We start from the raw sequence: 7,382 nt of genomic DNA on the forward strand, positions 1-7,382 counted from the left end.
TCTAAATTCAGGTGGGATATGTTCAAAGTCATATTTTGGCTCTTGTGGAGTTGTTTTCATTTTCTTCAGCTTCAGCCTGAATTTGAATATGACATACTGATGATATGTTCCACAATCTGTTCCTGGCCTTGTTTGGGATGGTTAAATGGAACTTTTCCATCATCTCTTTGCACAGATGTAGTCAGTTTGATATCTGTATATTCCATCTGGTGAGGTCCATGTATGTAGTAATCTTTTATGTAGTTTGAAAAAAGTATTTGCAGTGGAGAAGTCATTTGTCTTGCAAAATTAAATCATGTGATCTCCAGGATTTTCTGTTACCAAGGTCATGTTTTCTAACTACTGAGCCTTCTTCTTTGTTTCTAACATTTGTAGTCCAATTACCAGTAATTGCCCATATGTCTGGATTGCATGTTTGCTTACTCTCAGACTTAAGAAGTTTGTAGAATTATTCAATTTCATCATTACAGGCTTTAGTGATTGGTACATAAATTTGAATAACAATGGCATTGATCAATCTTTGATGTTGGCATATGGATATTATACTATCACAGACAGTGTTGTACTTGACATGACAGATTTTGTATATGTTCTTTGTGATGATGATATGGTGATGATATGGAGCCATTCCTCTTCAATTTGTCATTCCCTGAATGTAAACCATGTGACTGTCAGATTCACAATGGCCAATACCAATCCATTTCAGCTCACTAATACCTACCATATCAATGTTTACCCATTTCATTTCATTCTTGACAATTTCCAATTTTCTAGATTCATACTTCGTGCATTCCATGTTCTGATTATTAATGGATGTTTACAGCTGTTTCTCTTTATTTTGAGTTGTGCCCCACTAGTAAATAAAGGTCCCAGAGGGTTTACTCCATTTTCGTCATCATGGCCAAGTATAATTTGAGGAGTCAGCTCTTCCCCAGTCATATTTTGAGCGCCTTCCATCCTGAGGGCTCATCTTCCGACACTGTATCTGATATATTCTGGTGCTTTCATCATTTTTCAATATTCAGTATTCTGGTGCTGATAGTGTTCCACTGCTATTCATAGGTTTCCAGTGACTAAATATTCAGAAGTAGTCTGTTTCTCCTTTTTCACAATCTGCCTTCATCTGTAAGCTCAGCTTAAACATGTCCACCATGGGTGACCCTGCTGGTAATTAAAATACTGGTATCAAAATTTGGGCATAGTCATATTAAGATTGATACACTACTTACTCACCTGAATGGAAATGTTAAACAGGCACCTAGGTAAACGTGTGGAGTTCAGGAGAACTGATATCCATGAAAATAAGTTAAATATTACTATGAAAGCATAAAGAATGTATCCAAGGATTGATACTATTTTCTCTGGTACATAAAATGTGGGTCCTTAAGTACAGAAAGGGTGTAGAAGAAGACATTATTGAAGGTTTGGACCAAAGAAAGCAGATGTAATATAGTACTCTTAAAAAGTACAATAATAAATAAATATGAAATTTTTAGAGGTCGTAAGATGCAAGATGGCAAGACCCTGTCTTTCGGTCTTTAGACATGTTATCAGGGGGACCAGTCCCTGAAGGAAAGAAACCGTGCTTGGTAAAGTGGAGCGTCAATGAAAAGGATGAAAATGCCCAATAAATTGAACTGACACAGTGGTAGTAACAATGGGCTCAAACAACGTTTTTTTTAAGGATTGAGCAATGCCATGAGCAATTTCATTCTGTTGTGCATAAGGTCACTGTGAGTCAGAACCAACTTGATGATACCTAACAAGTAAATTATAATTTAAAATGGAGAGATATTGAGGTAAACTTAAAGACATAATATGTCTGAATCTCTCACTGAGATGTATTTTCAGAGGGAAAAGAGTATGTATATACTCAGAAGAAAGACCCTCATTCATCTTAAAAGCTATTTAGCGATACATGGTGGGACCAAGTATTTCTGCATACAGGTAGTCAGTCCCTGGTTTATAAATGAAATCAATTCTGAAGTGTGTCTTTATATCGAATTTGTAGTTAAGTGAGAACAGGTACATAAGGTTCTTACTTAGCCTTATTTTAGTGACAGTTATGGCTAGTGAAGCCTTTTCAATAACTAAAACGTTGAATGTGCAGCAAGTGAAGATGATTACGATGAAGAATTTGTTATGAATATAGGTTGGTTCAGTCATTTCAAAGTGAAATGGAATTTACATAACATTAAAGGGCAAGTCCTGGTGTAGCGCCTTAGGGTAAGTGCTGGACTACTAATCTCTGGGTCAGAGGTTCAAACCCGTCAGCCACTGTATAGTATTGTTATGAGTCATTACCGACTCCATGGCACTTAACAACAACAAAAGGCAATATGAGGGATCTATAAGTTGGATGTTTATAAGATAAGGTCTACCTGTACTGTTTATATGTAATAGTGTTTTTTAAAACACTGTTAAAATAAAACAGAGGTGCCAATTTGTATTAAGGATACATTTTTTGAAGTCTGAGAAATGAACTCTGATCAGGAGGGAAATGTATATATATATTTTCATTTATAATGCACAATGCTTTTACTGAAACTTACTCTCTCTGTCTCCAAGTCAAAGCATTTTGAAACAATCTGTTTGATAAGTGTTTTCAGCGGAAGAACCTAATTTACTAGTTACATTGGCTTTCGATGAGTGAAAATACTCTCAAAGAAGGGATGATGTATTTCTAAACTAGAATGAAAGCAGCAAAGAAAAGTTGGATCAATTACTGTAGGGGTCTTAGTAAATTTTCCAAAAAAAATTCTTTATAATTAAGTTTTAACATAGATGCAATATACACACTTTTTCAGTTTGCCTTTTTTCTTTCAATGGCATATACTCTATTCTCAAATCTTTTATGAATTTGTATAACCAAGATGATCTATTTTATTAACCTGAGTTACACTTATAATACATTACAAATTTTTCTCCCAAGATCTTACCTGCTTATATTAATAAGTCCTCTTTATTCTTTCTATATCCATGACAAGTCAGGAATGTTTCAGAACTGAGAAACTTTACTCAGTCTGTTTTGATCTATGTATCTATTTGTAAAATTAATATTTTAATATGACTTATTATTTGAAGAATAAAGTGTGTCAGGCCCACGTCATGGTACTTTTAATCACCTGATGAAATACCTAGACATGTATTTTCAGTCACCTGATGTGGCACTGTAGGATAAGCACTGGGCTACTAAGCAAACCCACCAGCCTTGAGAACTCTCTATGGTGTCACTATGATTCAGAACCAACTTGAGGACATTTAACAACAACAGCAACAATGTGCACATGACACCACTCATCCTGTACTGTACTGACTTGTGTGTAGCTGGGATGCTTGAAGCTATGTCACCAGTATTTTAAATACAAGCAGGGTCACCCCTGGTACAAAGGTTTAAGCAGAGCTTCCAGACTAACACAAACTAGGAAAAGTACTTCTGAATGCTTAGCCACTGAAAATCTTATGAATAGCAGAGGAGCACTGTCAGATATAGTGCCAGAAGATGAAACCATTATATGAATAACACCAGAATACTCTCAGATATAATGCAGGAAGATGAGCCTGTCAGGTTGGAAAGCACTCAAAATAAGACCAGGGCAGAGCTGCCTCCTCAAAGTAGAGTTTTCCATGATGAGTAAAGCTTTCAGGACCTTCTTTTGCTGATGGGGCATGAATCAAAACAAAGAGCAATAGCTGCAAGCATTCATTAACAACTGGAATGTGAAATGTACAAAATATGAATTTTGGAAAATTGGAAGATGTCAAAAATTCAATGGAACATGTAAAGATCAATCTCCTAGGCATTGCTGTTGTTGCTGTTAAGTGCTATGGAGTCAGTTTGATTCTGATTCATAGTTAACAACAATATTTGTAGAGGTTGATATTTATTTTAACAAAATTTATTAAAAGTTGTTGTTGTTATAGTGTCCTCAGGTTGGCTCTGACTCATAGTCACATAGTGTAGGTTTCCAAGGAATACCTGGTAAGCTTGAACTGCTGACATTGTTCAAACTGATCTTGCAGTCCAGCGTATATAACCCACAGCACCTTACCAGGACTCCTATTAAAAGCAGAAGGTCAGTTAAAAAGAGGAAGATCCTCAATGAGATAAACTGATGCTGTGGCAGCAACAGTGGGCCAAACAAGAATAATTCAGAGGATGGTACACAACTGGGCAGGTTTTCATTCTCACCTTGATGACACTTTCATTCTCTCTCATTTGTCATTTCACCTTGATGGCACTTAACGACAATAACAGTAGTTTAATTATAAAATATCAAGATTTCATTTTAATTTTAATGTATCCATTTGGTATATATTTCTAAACAAAATGCTCTCTGTGATAATCAATAACATGAACAGCTAAATGGAAACTCCCTGGTGGAAATTTGGTAAAATAAAGACTCATTTAAAATGTTCTCTTTTATCACTATCAGTTATGTGTCGTCCATTAGAACAATATTTAGCTTTAAGTATTTTAGAACTGCCAGTCATTTCGGGGACAACAGAAATTTGAAAATGCAACACTTCTGAAAATGTGAGTTTATTTAGATGCCTCTTTCTTGCAATTTAGATATTTTGGCTTAATGAGGCATAGGTTATAAAATTGAAAATATGTTTAAATCTCTACTTACAATTCATTCAGTCTGCTGAAAATATAAATTTTCTGCTGGGATAATTATTAAACTATTGTCTTTTAGCTACAAGCACCTCTTTTTAAGTTTTGTGTTGATAAGGTTGGAACTCTGCAAACTGTATTTTTCATACGACAGAGCCTGTTAAATTATGCTAATAGGGTGCCCTACAGAGAAACAGAAGGCAGATTATAAGAGTAGAAATAGCTGTTTCCAGTTTGCTTTTTCCTGTTAGTGTCATCCCAGTAAAAGTCTTTTCTAGAAAAAGCAGTATTTGTTCCATTCTTCATCTTTTATTCCTACCAAACCCAGAATTAACCTATCCCATCCTTCATTGGTATCAGCAGCTGTCTGGGAATAAGGTCATCATCATAGGTCTTAACCAGGCCCTCATGTGTGTCTTCTCGGTTTTGATAGCCCAAGCTTCTTCCTTTATTTATGCAGCCTTAGAAGGGGGGAGCTGATCATTGCACTTCCTGTTTAGGTATTGCCTCTGGATCAAATTTTTTGCTTTTTGTTTGTTGTTGTTATGTGCTGTAAGCCTCCAATGTTTATTTAAAAGTTGATAGGTTATTACTTTCTTTATATAGTGTTATTCTTGCAGCTAGTGAGTTTGAACCACCAACCTTGTGGTTCCATCTGGCCTTTTGGTCCGGTGAATTATCCTACAGTGTAATACCAGGTCTGTAGATGATGTCAAATAGTTTGTTGAAAAATTCCATTATTCCCTCCCCTCCCTGCCCCCCACCACTGGAAAATATTATTGAGATTCCACCAGCTGCCCATATTAAGCTCCTTCTTCCTTTGCAATTGGTCTTTCTTAAGTGACCCATGAACGCTTTCATCTCCTCCACAGTCTGGAAGCTGCCGTGGCCAACTTGGAGGTGGTGTCGATGAACTTGAGGTCAGTCTTCTCCAGTGTCTGGCGTTTGGTCTGTACCAGCAAGGATTTGTACAGAGTGAGCACTAGCGTCTTGGTCCCCACCACACAGCCTTTCAGCATGACAAAGTTGTTGGTCATTTCACGATAGTGGACAAAAGCATGCAGTGGGTTAATGCTCATCTCAGACAGATCGTAATCGGTTGAGGCATTGTTTTTGACCAGTTTGTCATCCTTGATAAGGTAGCCCTGGCAGATCTTGGGGATCTTCTTGTTGATCTCAGGGTGGTGGTAGTCCTTCTGCCCAGCACACGTCACAGAGAAGGCCACGCAGGCAGGATGCCAGCCCCCAATACAGGCAACTTTGGCAGGCCTTGGTGGGTCTTGCGGGGTAACTTCTTGGTGTGCCCGTGGCTAGTCACCCCTTTGTAGCCCTTGCCTTGGGTCACCCAGATGACGTCAATCATCTCGTCCTGCCCAAACACCTGGTTCACACCCACCTGCTGCTTCAGCTTCTCCCAGGCCCAGTCCAGCTTTCTTAGCCACTGTGCCCCATTCACCTGGATCCCCATCAGGTGGGCCTTCTTCTGGCGCAGGGGAAGCAGGTGCATCTGGGTATGGGCGATGACATGAATGACCAGGCCATACTTGTTCTCGCTGCTGAAGTCTTTCTCCAGCGGCTTCTTGCTATCGTCGTCTTGCCAGTTCTTGCAGCCTTGATGAAAGCCTTCTTCTTCAATTTATGCCACTTCTTGTAGAAGCGCCATTTACATTCATTGCTAATGTGCTCAGCAAAGACAGTGTTCAAGGTCCTGAGACCTCGAGGCATTTCCACGTAGCCCACGATGCCGACCACCACCCTGGGAGACACCACCCTGGGAGGTGTCTCCACAGTAGTCACAGGACATTGTAGAGACCTTTCTTGTTCACCTTGGACCCTGGCCTGTTGACCTCATGAACGATATGGGTCATGTCGACCTTATAGCCCAGGAAGGCTGTGAGATGGACAAGCTTGGAGGTGTCATCCTTGGGGAAGCCAGCTGCTGCGCTTCTGAGGCAGGAAGCCCAGGGAACCATCCATGGGAGCAGGGAACTTCCTGTGAGACATTTCATCGTCCCAATACTCGGTCAGACACCATTATCTTTTAACTACATTTTCCCACTAAAATTTTGAAGTCCCTTTGTATTTTGTTTTCATATTTTGTTTTATGTGTTATATATATTATCTGTTGAAATAGCTAGTGTGATTTCTGTTTACCCAGCTGCACCTGATTAAGAGCTGTCATTCTGTTTGGATTCTTTACATTCCACTGAGGATGTAGAAAGTTGGGAACATCATCACACCCACTACTATAACAGCAACAAAAACAAAAACTATGGCGAATCAACAGGATTCAAAATGTTCCTTGAACTTCTCAGAAAGTAGAAATTGCAGGGCAGCCAACTACCCTGAAATGTCAGGATAGACAAGTGCCTTCATGGAGGGATGAAAGCAAGCACATGTTTACCTGGGCACATCATCTGGACACCACTGAGATGTCTTCAGCTAAAAATCATAGAAACACCAAGTGTGAGCTAGCAAGAAGACTTGTAAACCCTAGGGGCTATAGATGCAAGGGACGTTTATGTCTGCTGTCTACACCTGGTCTCTCTTATTCATGTGTTTCACTGGTTGCTCACAATAAAATATTTAGAGTAAGTTGAAGACCTGAGAATGTGAATATCATGGGATAGGCCTGAAGGACAGGACAACACTCTTAATAAAAGAGTCTTTAAACCCCACCTGAATCGTTCTTGTATTTCATAGGAAGAAAGTCTCTAAACCATTGGAGGAAGGGGATACACATTTCCACTTTTAAGACCTTTGT

At 38.9% G+C, this 7,382-nt stretch overlaps 1 pseudogene; it reads right to left on the reverse strand.

The window, feature by feature from the left end:
* Nucleotides 1-5,421: 5,421 nt before the first annotated feature.
* On the reverse strand, nt 5,422-6,622 carry LOC102820712 (annotated as a pseudogene).
* Nucleotides 6,623-7,382: the final 760 nt, after the last annotated feature.

This window comes from Chrysochloris asiatica, unplaced genomic scaffold, assembly GCF_000296735.1.
Source record: "Chrysochloris asiatica unplaced genomic scaffold, ChrAsi1.0 scaffold00020, whole genome shotgun sequence".
NCBI lineage: Eukaryota > Metazoa > Chordata > Mammalia > Afrosoricida > Chrysochloridae > Chrysochloris > Chrysochloris asiatica.